Source organism: Leopardus geoffroyi, chromosome C1 (assembly GCF_018350155.1).
Source record: "Leopardus geoffroyi isolate Oge1 chromosome C1, O.geoffroyi_Oge1_pat1.0, whole genome shotgun sequence".
Taxonomy (NCBI): Eukaryota; Metazoa; Chordata; class Mammalia; order Carnivora; family Felidae; genus Leopardus; species Leopardus geoffroyi.
In genome coordinates this window covers 53,082,920-53,097,990 of record NC_059328.1, presented here as the reverse complement: position 1 = coordinate 53,097,990, position 15,071 = coordinate 53,082,920, and the positions used below count along the sequence as shown (strand labels likewise).

General features: G+C 39.0%; 1 long non-coding RNA gene across 1 annotated transcript; it reads right to left on the bottom strand.

Moving 5' to 3' along the window:
• Positions 1-2,740: 2,740 nt before the first annotated feature.
• On the bottom strand, positions 2,741-7,284 carry LOC123599993. The gene is made up of 3 exons (XR_006713406.1): positions 7,167-7,284; positions 6,838-6,840; positions 2,741-2,782 (listed from the first exon to the last, which is right to left on the bottom strand). It is a non-coding gene; the product is annotated as an uncharacterized LOC123599993 (long non-coding RNA).
• Positions 7,285-15,071: the final 7,787 nt, after the last annotated feature.

Genomic DNA, 15,071 nt, shown 5'->3' with positions numbered 1-15,071 from the left:
AATATTAACTCTTACTATTATTCCTCAAAATCTATGAATGTACTCAATATTTTTCTAAAACTATGCCCCCCTTAAGTTACACCACTAGAGTCAGTTTTTAATAAAAAGGATCATATTACCTTAATTGTTTGTTATTGTTCAAGTAACCATCTCAAACAAACTCTTCTCTAAATTTCTAACCTAAATGTGCTTTGGACTTGCGAGAATAATTTATGCTACTATTTATCATATATCAGTAACTTGGACACCACCCTCAGGAATTCTGTCCGTTTACAGACATCATTTGTACTATTATTTTTTTTTCATATTTTTCTTCAAATTGACAAATTTTGTGTTAATTAAACAACAAATAATTGATTAAAATCAAGGGATTGGTGTGATAGCTGTATTTTTTTTTTCAAATAAATACTGAAGAAAAGCCCAGAGTCTACAGCCCATAACTGTTATAAGCTGGAGTGTTAGTTGGAGGCAAGCTACAACTCTCATTCCTTTTAAAGCTACTGAATTTTTTAGTTGTTCATTACAGATCAACTCAGCCCTGAGTGATGAGGAACATAACTTTTCTATTCATAGGCATGTGCTACCCCTCAAATTCTTCATTCAAATTCCCTTCAAATCTTTTAGTGATTCCAAAACTATAAAAGTACAGAGTGAGAATCCAAGAAGCCTAGCAAAAAGCAGCAGCCAGGAGGCAAAGATTTCCACGGCTGTGAGGTGCTGGGGAGAAAGAGTGAAATTCAAATTCTGCCAATTAAGAAGGTTTGAGAGGCACCTGAGTGGTGGAGTCGGTTGAGCATCTGGCTCTTGATTTTGGCTTATGTCACGACCTGCGCTGGGCTTCGCACTGACAATGTGGAGCCTGCTTGGGATTCTCTCTCTCTGCCCCTACCCTTGCTCAAAATAAATAATTAAACTTAAAAAAATAAAAAAATAAATAAAAGAGAAGGGTTTGAAGGGCACCTGGGTGGCTCAGTTGGTCAAGTGTCTGACTCTTGATTTCTCCTCAGGTCATGATCTCATGGTCATGAGATTGAGCGCCACGTTGGGCTCTGTGTTTGACATGGAGCTTGCTTAGGATTCTGTCTCTCCCTCTTCCTCTGCCCCTCCTTCAGTCTCTCTCTCTCACATTAAAAAAAAAAAAAGGTTTGATAAACATCTTGGACTTTTCTCTAAAACCTCATGAAAGCTGTATGTACCTTATGAGTAAGTTTAGGACTAAGGGATCCAGTCTAGAATTAAATGCAAAATGGAAATAAATCCACTATAACAAAACCTAAAACAAGCTTCTATTTAAGATTAATAGAATACAGACACGTGGTTAGCAGAAGACGAGGGTGGGAGGAGAAAAAAAGTGGAGGAAAATTGGATGGTCAAAATGTATACATTTCTAGTTAAAATGTAAATGAATACTAGAAATGTAATATACAACATAATGACTCCAATTAACAGTGCTAGATGATATATAGGAAAGTTTTCAAGATAGGAAATCCCAAAAGTTCTCCTCACAAGGAGAAAATATTTCTTTTTTTCTTTCTTTTTTGAATATTGTATCTATAGGAGATGATGGAGGTTACCTGAACCTATTGTGATAATCATTTCACAATTAATGTAAGTCAAACTGTCATGGTATACATCTTAAAATTATATAGTATATCAATTATTTCTCAATAAAACTTTAAAAAATAGAATTGATGTGATCTGCCAATAGCTAACTGTTAGTACAAAATCAACTTTCTTTGGAGGAAAGATATAAGAATACATTATCTCAATAATGTATCATCCACAATGTCCAGGATAAAATATTACTAGACATTTGGAGAAATAGGAAAATATAAACTATTAGTCAAAGGAAAAACATAGTCAAGAAAAGTAACCCCACAGATGACCCTTATGTTAGCATTAAGACAGGGATTTTATTTTATTTTATTTTTAAAATTAAAAACAAAATTTTTTTTAACATTTATTTATTTTTGAGACAGGGAGAGACAGCATGAACGGGGGAGGGTCAGAGAGAGAGGGAGACACAGAATTTGAAACAGGCTGCAGGCTCTGAGCTGTCAGCACAGAGTCTGATGCGGGGCTTGAACTCACAGACCGCAAGATCATGACCTGAGCCGAAGTCAGACGCTTAACTTGACTGAGCCACCCAGGCGCCCCAAGACAGGGATTTTAAAACAGCTCTTCTAAATATGTTAAAGGACCATAACTGAAAGATGAACAAGGTGGATAAAGAGGGAATCCCAAAAGAGAAATGGGAGCTGTAAAATAATCAACTTGAGATGCTAGAGCTGAAAAATACAATATCAAAAAAGAAAGGGCACCTGAGTGGCTCAGTCAGGTAAGCGTCCGACTCTTGGTTTTGGGTCAGGTCATGATTTCTTGAGACTGAGCCCCACATCAGATTCTGCACTGATAGTGCACAGCCTGCTTAAGATCCTCTCTCTCTGTCTCTCTCTGTCCCTCTCCAGCTCTCTCTCTCTCATAATGAGTAAACATAAAAAAAAGTAAAATTCACTAGATAGATTTTGAAAGATTAGACACTATAGAAAAAAAAAGAACAATTTGTGTTTTTTATTGTTTTTTTTTTTTTAAATTTTCTTAATGTTTATTTATTGAGAAAGAGAGAGAGAGAGAGCAAGCAGGGGAGGGGCAGAGAGAGAGGGAGACAGAATCGGAAGCAGGCTCCAGGCTCTGAGCTGTTAGCACAGAGGCCAACACAGGGATTGAACCCACGAACTGTGAGATCATGACCTGAGCTGAAGTCGGACGGATGCTCAACCGACTGAGCCACCCAGGTGCCCCCAAAAGAGACAATTTGAAGAGAAGTAAATAGAAATTACCCAAGCTGAAGAAAAGAGAAAAAAAAATGTTGAAAAAAGTAGTCAAACTGCAGTGACGTGTGGGACAGTAGGCTGACATATGTGTAATTAATTAAAGGTCCAGAAAGAAAGGAGGGGAAGAGAGTATAGGGTAGAAATTTTCTTTTTAGAACAAAAAAAAAAAAAAAAAAAGAATTTTTCCTTTTGGGAAATGTGATAAAAAAACTTCCTTAATTTAATGTAAATACATAAACCCACAACTCCAAGTAGTTAGAGAATTCCTAAATGGATAAATACAAATACCAAATCTTTTATTTATTTATTTATTAAAAAAATTTTTTTGCATTTATTTATTTTTGAGAGACAGAGACAGAGCACGAGCAGGGGAGGGGCAGAGAGAGAAGGAGACACAGAATCTGAAGCAGGCTCCAAACTCTGAGCTGTCAGAGCCCAACATGTTGAGCACAGAGCTCAACATGGGGCTCGAATCCACGAACTTTGAGATCATGATCTGAGCCAAAGTCAGACAGTCAACCAACTGAGCCACCCAGGTGCCCCACAAATACCAAATCTAAGCGAATGATAGTCTAACTACTAAAACCAAAGATAAAGATAAAAGTTTTAGAAGAGAAAAATACATAATAATTTTATTTTTCATTACAAAATAAGAGAGCTACCATTTAGCTCCACTACCAATATCAAGAATGAGTTAAATTTTTTTTAATGTTTATTTTTTATTTATTTATTTATTTTTTCAACGTTTATTTATTTTTGGGACAGAGAGAGACAGAGCATGAACAGGGGAGGGGCAGAGAGAGAGGGAGACACAGAATCGGAAACAGGCTCCAGGCTCTGAGCCATCAGCCCAGAGCCTGACGCGGGGCTCGAACTCACGGACCGCGAGATCGTGACCTGGCTGAAGTCGGACACTTAACCGACTGCGCCACCCAGGCGCCCCATGTTTATTTATTTTTGACAAAGAGAGAGAGAGAGAGCAAGCGAGCATGAGCAGGGGAGGGGCAGAGAGAGTGGGAGACACAGAACTGGAAGCGGGATCCAGGTTCCGGGCTGTCAGTACAGAGCCAGATGCAGGGCTTGAACTCACGAACTGTGAGATCATGACCTGACCCAAAGTCAGAAGCTTAACCGACTCAGCCACCCAGGTGACCTGAGAATGATTTTTAAAACAAGGGCATAACTTCAGATTCTACAGACATTAAAATGGTATAATAAAAGAATGCTATAAATAACTTCATGTTAGTAAATTCACCATCTGTTAGGAAATGGGCACATCTCTTAAGAATCACCAATTATGAAAACCTACAACTTACAAAAGAAGAAACAAAAAAACATGCAGTGTCCTACATCTATTTAGAAATTGAATATGTAATTTAAAAATTTCCTACAGAGAAAACTTGGGCTCAGATGGCTGTAATAGTGAACTCAATCACACATCTAAGGAATAAATAAAATGCCAATTTTAGACAAATTATTTCTGACAATAGAGGGAAGGGGAACTTTTTTCCAACCCATTTTATGAGGTCAGTAAATCCTGATAGGAAACATTGACAAAGATAGTACCAAAACAGAAAACTAAAGATCAATATCCTTCGTGCAAAATAGATGCAAAAATTCTTAGCAAAAATTAACAAATTCATTCTTGCAATATATAAAAAGAATGATACATTATGACCACAAGGGTGCTTCCAGGAATGCAAGGTTGTTTTAACACTTAAAAATTAATTAATGTGGGGCACCTGGGTGGCTTAGTCAGTTTGTGAGATTGAGCTCAGTGTGGAGCCTGCTTGGGATTCTCTCATCCTTCTCTCTCTGTCCCTCCCCTGCTCACGCTCTCTCTCTTTAAAAGTAAATACATAAACATTGAAAAGTAATCAATTATGGGCACTGGGTAGCTCAGTCAATTCAGCATCTGACTGGCTCAGGTCATGATTTAATGGTTTGTGAGTTCAAGCCCTGCATCAGACTCTGTGCTGACAGCTTGGAGCCTGGAGCCTGCTTCATATTCTGTGTCTCCCTCTTTCTCTGCCCCTCACCTGCTCACTCTCTGTCTCTCTCTCAAAAATAAATAAATTTTTTAATTAAAAAAATAATCAATTAATGTGATTCACCACATTAATAATAAAAGAGAAATATATAAATAAATGAGAAAAATAATATAATCATTTTGATAGTTGCAGAGAAAGCATTTGAAAAAAATTCACCATCTTTTCTTGAGAAGAGTTTCAGCAAAGTGGGACTAGAAGGGAACTTCCTCAATCTAATAAGAATACCTCTGAAAAACCTATGTCTAACATTCATCCTTAATGAAAGAATGAATCCTTTCCTTCTGAGATTGGACAAGCCCATATGTTCTCACTATTTAAATGTATTGTAGATTTAAATGTAAATGTTAAAACTATAAAGCTCACAGAAGAAAACATAGGAGAATATCTATACATAATTTGCGTAGCCAAAATTTCTTAGCTATGACATTAAGGAAAACTTAAAAAGTGAAAATGTAAGCTATAGAAAGAAAGAAAGCATTCCCAATACATTACCAGCAAATCACTACTGAAAACACACACACACACAAATTTAAATAGATTAAAAACCTGCAGAGTCAGTTCATAGAAGAGGATATATATATATATATGACCAATAAATAAATAAAAAGATTCTCAACATCATTAGTCATCAGATAAATGCAAACTACAGCCACAGTTAAATACTACCTCATAATCACTAAAATGTAAAAGATTACAAGACTGATAGCACTAGATGTTGGGAAGGATACTGTTATGGGTTGGACTGTGTCCCACCAAAAAAGATGTTGAAGTCCTAACACCTAGTACCTCAGAATGTGACCTTATTTGGAAACAGGATCATTGCAGATGTAACTAGGTATGTGGTGAATCACAACATGGACCCCTAATCCAGTATGACTGCTGTCCTTATAAGAAGATGGCTATTAAAGACAGATACAAAGAGAAAGTCATGTAAAGATGGAGGCAGAGATTAGAGTGATAGAAGCCAAGGAACATCTGGGGCTACCAGTAGCCGGAAGAGAAAAAAAGATCCTCTCCTGAAGCCTTTACAGGGGAGCACAGCCTTCCTAATATCTTGATTTTGGACGTCTAGCCTCTAGAACTGGGAGACAATAGATTCAGTTGTTTTAAGCGACCCAGTTTGTGATACTTTATTGTGGCCACCCTAGGAAATGTATATAGTTATTTTTTTTAAGTTTATTTATGTATTTTGAGAAACAGAGAGAGAGAGAGAGCGAGCAAGCACACACACGGACAATTGGGGGAGGGGCAGAGAGGGAGAGAGAGAGAGAATCCCAAACAGGCTCCACACTGTCAGCACAGAGCCACACATGGGGCCTGAACTCGGGAACTGTGAGATCATGACCTGAGCCAAAATCAAGAGTCAGACGCTTAACTGATTGAGCCACCCTGGCACCTCAGAAATGTGTATAGTGAGAAAACAACTGGAACTTCTAGATATTCCATATATTTCTTATTAAGTTAAACATACACTCACTATATGACTCAGTAATTCTGCTCTTAGGGCATATATCTAAAAGAAATGAGACTATATGTCCACAGAAAACTTGTACATGAATGTTCATAGCAACTTTCATTATAGTAATCACAAATCGACATATATAGAAGGTCCATGAACAGGAGATTAGATAGAGAATATGGTATATTCATAATATTTAACGCTACTCAGAAACATAAATGAACTGCTCATAAATGCAACAACACAGATGAATCTCAAAAACATGCTTAGTAAAAGATGCCAGACACAATATTGAACATAATGCCTAATTCCATTTATCTGAAAGTCAAGATAAGCAAAATTAAGCTATTATGATAGAAATCAGAACAATGGTTCCTTCTGTAGGTTTACAGAGAAAGGTTCAGGAAGAATGTTCAGATGTGATGGAAATAGTCTATATCATGATTAAGGTGCTGGTTATGTGGATGTAAACATTCATCAAAACTTTTGTCACTCTCTTTTCTGCCTGCTCCCTCTTCTCCCCAAGGGCTGCTCTGGGAGAACCACGCTCCCTCAGAGCTCCCAGCTCCTGCTGAGCTAGTGCCTCCATCATCTCTCTTCAGCCACGGTCATGATCACATAACCAGACCTCATCAGCCATGATGAGATGTTCTACAATATCTATAAGATCCGGAAGATGGGCCATGGGCTGTGCCTACAAGGGGAGGGAAAAGGGTGAGTAGGACAGATGGTAACATTGATGACTTGCTCATTGGGGGAAATGATGGCACTAAAAACTCTACTGAAAACACAGTAGTCACTGGTATTCATGTCGTCATGAACCATTACTTGCAGGAAACCAGCTTCACAAAAGAAGCCTATAAGAAGTACCTCAAAGACTACATGAAATCAATCAAAGGCAAACTTGAAGAACAGAGGCCAGAAAGAGTAAAACCTTTCACGACAGGGGCTATGGAACACATTAAGCACATCTTTGCTAATTTCAAAAAAAAAAAAAAAATACTGGTTCTTCGTTGGTCAAAACGTGACTCCAGATGGCATGGCTGCTAGGCTGGACTACCATGAGGATGGTGTGACCCTATTTAAGATTTTCTTTAAGGATGGTTTAGAAATGGAAAACAGTTAACAAATTTGGCTGTGACTTTGTTGTCATAACCGGCCGCTACCCTTCATCCTCACAACACCTCGCAACTTAGGCAAAGCGGACTGATGCCATCTTGAACCCTTCAGTTATTTTTGACCTTGACTTATTTGGAGCAGAGGCATTGATTTTAAGAAAAAAAAAAAAACAATGTCATGTAGGTTGTCTAAAAATAAAATGCATTTAAACTCATTTGAGAGAATGCCTCTTAGCTTAATACATATTTAAGTCCATCCTGTGTAGTGTCCTGGAGAAGCTAGTGCCTGGTTGTAGACTACTGCGAGAAAGCATAAGGCTGCCAGCAGATAACTTCTACAGTGAAAGCTACTTCTGGGACTGGAACCTAAAAAACGAGAACCAAAAAAATCTTAATTCTGAGTTCAAGTAAAGGGAAAGACCATGCTGGTAGCTGTGCCAACATTTGGAGTGGATTCGTTACACATTTCATCCCCTACAAACGGAAGTAGTTAACTCTGGAAGAGATTACCGAGAGAATAAAAAGAGATGAATAAAGTTGGAAGCAAAATAGCAACAAAACAAATCTCACTCTATACTTAAGATTTTTGTATTTATTGTATATAAATTATATCTCTATAAGAGTAATTATTGAAAAAAACCCTCTCAGTAGAAACATAAAAAGCAAAGTTTGACTTGCACTCCTGGTTAGAATGGAGAAATACAGGGTGGGTCGAATCTCCTGTCAAGGACGATGAGAAAAGCCAGCTAAAATACAAAAGCCATCAATGTCAAACTTTGGAGAACTGTAGGAGCAATGAAGATTAGAAGGATTAAGATTCCGAAGACAGAAAACCATGGGATCTGAGGGGAGGGTCTGCAGATGCTTTCTCTTTAGGAGTTTTGGCCAGATTTTTGGCAAGCAAGAGGGTGACAAGCCAGACTTTGCCCAGAGTGAAGTGGATGCTGGAGTCAGAGAAACAGCTGAGGTTTTGGGGCCTTCACACGGCTACAGAGACAAAAGTGTAGACTTGATGAGTCTCAATACCAATTTTCTGTTCCAGATTTGCCGAATCCCACATGGCTGGAGGCTAAAGAGCAAGGGAAAAAATTCTCATATTTACTTAGGAAATTCTACAGTCTGGTCCTGGATTTACCTTTTTTTTTTTTTTTTTTTGAATTTTTGTAATGTTTATTTTTGAGAGAGAGACAGAGCACAAGCAGGGGAGGGGCAGAGAGAGAGGGAGATGCAGAATCCAAAGCAGGCTCCAGGCTCTGAGCTGTCAGCACAGAGGCCAACATGGGGCTTGAACCCACGAACTGTGAGATCATGACCTGAGCCGAAGTTGGAAGCTTAACCCACTGAGCCACTCAGGTGCCCCTTGATTTACCTTTTTGACTTTATTTTTCAATGTATCATAACATGTAGATGCTAATCAGAAGGAATATTTCTTCTTCCCTTCCCTGCCCTTCCCTGCCTTTTTTGCCTTGTTAATGACAGTTTCTATGCCTAGATGGCCTTTTCCATTACTTGTCTTGAAATATGAAAACCAATCTATTCTTCAAAACCAACTCAAATACTTTTTGTGTGACATTAGGAACATATCTTACTTATTCTGAACCTCAGTGTTCTCTAACAAATGATGATGAAATATACCTGCAAGATTGTGGTAAATGTTAAAAGAGATAATATAAGTGAAAATATCATATTGAGTACCTAGCACATAAAAGTTCTTCAAAAAATTATTCTTCACAAAGGAAATATACAATAAACTATATTTTTATCTACTAACGAAAGAGAAAATGAAAGTTAAAAAATATCATTTATAAAGCATAAAAACACAAACTACGTAAGAATATATTATAGCAAAAATTTTGCCAGAGCTCTATACTGAAAGCTAGAAAACATTACTGAAAATAAAGAACTAAATAAAGAGATATATATCATGGTTATGAATTAGAAAATTAAATATTTTAAAGATATAAATTTCCCCAAAAGGTAATATATAAATTCAAAACTCATCCAATCAAAATTCCAGGTTTGTTTGTTTTTTTACAGAAATTATGAACTGATTTTACTTATTTGCTTTAATTTCAGATTTATTGAGGTATAATTGACATATAAAATTATGAAGATGATTTTAGTTTTATGTGGGAATACAAAGGGTTCAGGATTTCTAAGGAATTCTTGAAAATTCTCCCTCTTCCCTTCTTTCCCACTTGCATGAGTTCTCTCTCTCTCTCAAATTAAAAAAAAAAAAGAGAGAGAGAGAGAGAGAGAAGGGGTGCCTGGGTGGCTCAGTCAGTTAAGTGTCCGACTTCAGCTCAGGTCATGATCTCACGGTTCGTGAGTTCAAGCCCCGCATCCAGCTCTGTGCTGACAGCTCAGAGCCTGGAGCCTGCTTCGGATTCTGAGTCTCCCTCTCTCTCTGCTCCTACCCTGCTCACGCTCTGTCTCTCAAAAAGTGAACGTTAAAAAAAAAAAAAAAAAAAAAAAAAAGGAAAGATCTATGACAACATGAATGAATCTAATAAAGAAAATGTTGAGCAAAAAAAGACACAAAAGAATACATAGTGTAGGATTCTATTTATATAAAATACAAAAAGCCAAAATTCATCTACGCTATCAGAAGTCAGGATAGTAGTTTCCTGAGGGAGAAGTAGTGACTGAGTGGGAGCCCAAAGGAGTTTTCAGGGGGAGGGTGTGGTGGTTATAGTTTGATCTGAATGCTGGTTGCATGCATGTGTTCAGTTTGTGAAAATTTGTCAAGCTGTCTACTTGGGATAAATGTACTTTCTGTATGTGCATTACATTTTAACATAAAATTAAAAAATAATCTTTCTCATCCCTTTTCTTTCCTTTCCTTCACAGATGCCCTCAGCTAGAATTATAACTGGTTTTATTGAATGAACCATCACTAGAAAGATATACTCAGACAGCAACAATTTTCTTTCTCTCCTCCTATTCCTTAGTTTAAACCCTTCCTGGATAAAATACTGTGCAGGTCCCATGGCTTTTCCAGTCACGCTTAGATAATAAATAGTCCCTTTGTTTTGGCATTAAAAAGTCCACTCTAGCCTAATAATCACATAACTTAAGCCTGGTCCAGGGTAACCATCATAACTTCAAACTCCTGTCCAATATAAAGCTTCTCTTTTCTCCCAGTGGGGGCCTGACCTAGGCGGGGAAGCCCACAGAGGAGGCGGCGATGTTCCTGCTCGGCTTTTTCATCAGTTCCCAGCTACCCCTTCTGCTCACTGGCTGCTGGCTTGTCTAAGCCCTTAGATTCAGGCCAAGGCACAGGGGATTAGGGGAAATGGCACTGTTTTATATGGCCGGAGCAGCTGCAGTGTACTTTGCTCCCCCGGATGCTGGCTCTCATGAAGTGCTTTTGTGGGTTTTCTGGAGAGCATCCCACTGAGACCTCAGATGGCAGTCCCCCCCCCCCCCACTCCCATTTAAACGATGCTTGTCCTCCAGCAGCTGCTCTATGCGCTGCTCCCAGGCCTGGGCTTCCAAACACACCCTACACAGACCCTCTCAGTTGGGTCCTTTCTCCTTGCTGGGTAGTCTCCTTGAGCATGATCCATTTTGAGAAGATTTCAGATGAGCTCCTTCTCATGGGATGTACATCTTTCCTTCCTGGGAAACACAAATGTTTGCCCTGCTGTTTCTGGAACTGCAGCTTGTTGCCAATCCATTCCTCCTTCTGTACTCTGCTGTGGGCTAGTCGCTCACCTTTAGATGACTGGATTGGGTTAATGTGCAGGTCTTCATGTCCCCCAAACTTCTGGGGTGCCCTGAGAACTCCCTCACCTGGCTTGAGCTGAAGGAAAGCAACTCCTTTTCTTCTATCTACAGAGTCAGTGGGCGGGCAATTCATAGCACACTGACTATTCTGTCCAAAGAAATCCCCTCCTACCTGGCCTTTGGGACATGGTCTCTTCTCTGCTCTCTAGGTGGATCTCTTAGAATCTTGCTCTAGGGCAGTGGAGAAACAGTTGGGAACTGGGCTCCTATTGGATTGTTCTCAAAGTGAGACAGCAAGTCTCATTTTAACATCCTCTTACATAATTAATCTCTTTCCTCTTCTCATCTATCAGTTTTCTCTCTTGACCTTTGTCACTTTCAATCTTGTGTTCCTGTTATTGATGTGTGTATCAAACTTCCTCTACTAAACTATAGGTTTTTGGAGAATAGGGTTCAAAGATGATTTAACTTTGTATCCCCTGTAAAACTTAGTGGAGCACTGGTACAGAGTTGGATCTTAATGCATATGAAGGTAATGAAGAGCTAAATAATTAGAACTGCCTCCTCCAGGACTAGGTACTTTGAGCAGGGCTAAACCTGATCTTTTGTTTAGTACCCTAAGGATTTTCTGATTCTGTAAGCCATATTTAAAAATTTTTTTAACGTTTATTCATTTTTGAGAGACTGAGAGAGACAGAGCATGAGTGGGGGAGGAGCAGAGAGAGAGGGAGACACAGAATCCGAAGCAGCCCCCAGGCTCTGAGCTGTCAGCACAGAGCCCCATGTGGGGCTTGTACTCACAGACCATGGGATCATGACCTGAGCTGAAGTCAGACACTTAACCAACTGAACCATCCAAGCGCCCCTCTGTAGGCCATGTTTAAAACACACTCATTCATTTGCTGTTCACCCAACAAATACTTTTTGAGAATTAATTATGTGCCAGGTACTGGGTAAATGATTGGAAATAAAAGAGACATGGCCCGTACCCTTTTGGAGTTTAGAATTGAATTGGTAGGAATTTGACATGAGAGAGGAGTAAGCTTTGGCTAGGAGGATAGGAAGAAGAACCAATCCCTGAAGGGAAAAACTGCCAAGTACTCTTGACTCAGAAGTGAGAATGTGTAGATTTGTCCAGAGAGAGAGCGTAGGCAAGCCAAACCATAACAGAGCAGCCTGGAACAAGCATAGTCCAGGCTTGGTCAGTGTTGTTGTGGAGGATGAAGTGATTCTACAGAACAGACACAGATAGGCTTGGGCAAACAACAGCTGTCTCTGAGGGTGGCTCTGAAACCTGGTTTACTTCAGCATGGGAAGTCATATTCCTTAAAAATATGATATACAGTGTCCTCTAAATCCTTTGTAAGTGTACTCATCTTGGTTAATGAATATAAGCACTGAGGTATCTTTTTGAAGCCTGTTTGTGGTAGTGTCTGTCTCTCAATTGATAACTGTCAATTTTATATGATATTTAAATGTTCTTGTTTCATGATGTCATTGTTATCTCCCTACTGCACTGGCTTTCTCTCTGTCTCTCTGTCTCTCTGTCTCTCTGTCTCTCTTTCTCTCTCTCTCACACACACACACACACACACACACACACACACACACACACATCTCAAGAAACTCATGCTATTTAGCTGCTCTGAAGCCAGGTACTTACCTTTCATTAAACTGCCTGACAAGGAATTTGAAAAGTGACCTTGGGGAAAGAATATGGATTATCCCAACTGAACCTTAAACAAAATCATGCCAAGTTTGCCTGAGGGAACAAAGGAATTCTGCAAAAATAGGCTGAATGGGTCACATTTTCTCACCATGAGAATATCATGCACAATCATCTCAGCAGCAAAACTCAAAGCCACATGAAGAACCAAGCATGTGTGGTCTGGTATTGTATTAACAATACATTTTAATTTGAAGGCATTTTTGCCTGTAGGGCTTTGGGCACTTAAACAGAAAAAATAACTAAAAACAAAAGAAGATCAAACAAAATGACAGGCCAATCATAATCTCTAGTTTACAAGCAAAGAACTGTCATGACTCCTAATAACATGTGAATAAGGAAGATTTAAGGAGTGTTGTAAAATGGAATAAAAGGTATTAGAAACAGAGAAGAAACAAGTTTCATAATGCCATTACTTATTGGTGCAAAATGACTCTAAGTTACCCACCGACTAATGCAGTATAACTTGCAAACCATGGGGGAACTCAAAAAGGATCCAAGCACTAACATTGAGCCTTAGCATTCAAGGTGCACTCTGGTAGCTGGGTTTATATTTTATGTGGCAAGAAAAGTCCTTCCAATATTTTGTGGTCCTGGAAAGCATCAGTAGTCAGAGTTACATCATGGCTGTGGTCCACGCCACAGGTGAAGGTCAAGGACATGGCTAGAATAAGCATCGACAGGGAAGTTGGAAAGGATGTGTAAGGAGAGAGAAGCAAGCGGTCACCAGTGGCTAAGATTAGGTGGACAGGAATGGGAACATACTATTTGGTGCAGGAAGTGGAATTCTAAAACACAGTGCAGGAGCCAGGTCTTATAGCCAGAAAGAGAATGGGTTCTTGGAAATATCAACACCAACCAAAAGGCCAAGGCACAGAGCCCAGTGGAGATAGCAAGTCATGAAGGGTGAAAGCCAAATTGGGTGAGTGAAGACATGAGGAGAAGATTCCAGGAACAGGGCTGGGTTGGAGTTGTCTTGGGAAACCAAATGGGGAAACAGGGATGTCTGTGCTTGCTCAGAGTGGTCAGACAAAATACTTTGTGACAACGAACATCTCTTTCAGATGGCTGCGACAGAGTTATTTCAGTTGACAGATGAAAAATCAACACCAGATGGCTCCAACAGAGAGGTTTCTCATGGGATTGCTGTTTTTTGCTTCTTCAGGAGGAAGAAAGTCGAGCAATAAGGCAATGGCTACCCTCCAACAAGGTTTTCAAGTGTTTTTCGTGGAATACATCTTATAAGAAGCTCAAATACAAACATGGAATGCCTCTTGTCAAAGGCTCAACCTACTCTGTAGTCAAATACATTTGAAAATGCTACACATAATCTTCTTTATGATTGCAATGTGCAATTAGTATATCTGAAAAGTCTTGCAGTAAAGAAGCCTATTTAACTTTGTTAACCATGTTTAATGCAACGTTTCTCAAACTTGCTTGACTGTGGAACACTTTTATATGGCACTTAATTTTCTGAGGTATCCTTGTTCTGAGCAACATACTTTGAGAAATGCTTTTCTAGAACATTTGTTATATTCATCCTTTGTGCTCAGTGTAAAGACAAAAACCCACCTTGATCCAACTACATGGAGATCACAGGAAACCCTTTCATAGTATAAATAAATTAACACTAGGTGTGGATACAATACTATTCAGAGAAAGCCCTTGTTATTTATTTGTTTTAAATATCTATTTCCAAAAAGGATTTGAAATGGTATGTGTGTGCTGTGAGTTGTTATCACTTGGTCTGGCGAGAGATGGCCGGGACAATCATTTAATTACATTTACTTCTGTTTTGAAAAAAGGAATGGCATGAGCAGTCATGATAAACCAGGAAGAAGGCACTGGGTACTTTAAGGATGAGCACATTATTCTGCAAGTCTAGTCATTAGAAGTAATGAGGCAATGTGGTAGCTGCTCATGCAAAGGTGGACAGCATTTCTTACTACAAATCCATCAAACTCAACATATAAAAATAGAGGAGACCAGGGGTGCCTGGCTGGCCCAGCCGGTAGAAAACACGACCCTTGAAACTCTTGATATTGGTGTCATGATTTCAAGCCCTACAATGGATGTAGAACTTTAAAAAAAATGGAGATCATACTTTTGGTGTCTGGTCAACTTTGTGTTGCATACAACTAGTGTGGTGTTGTG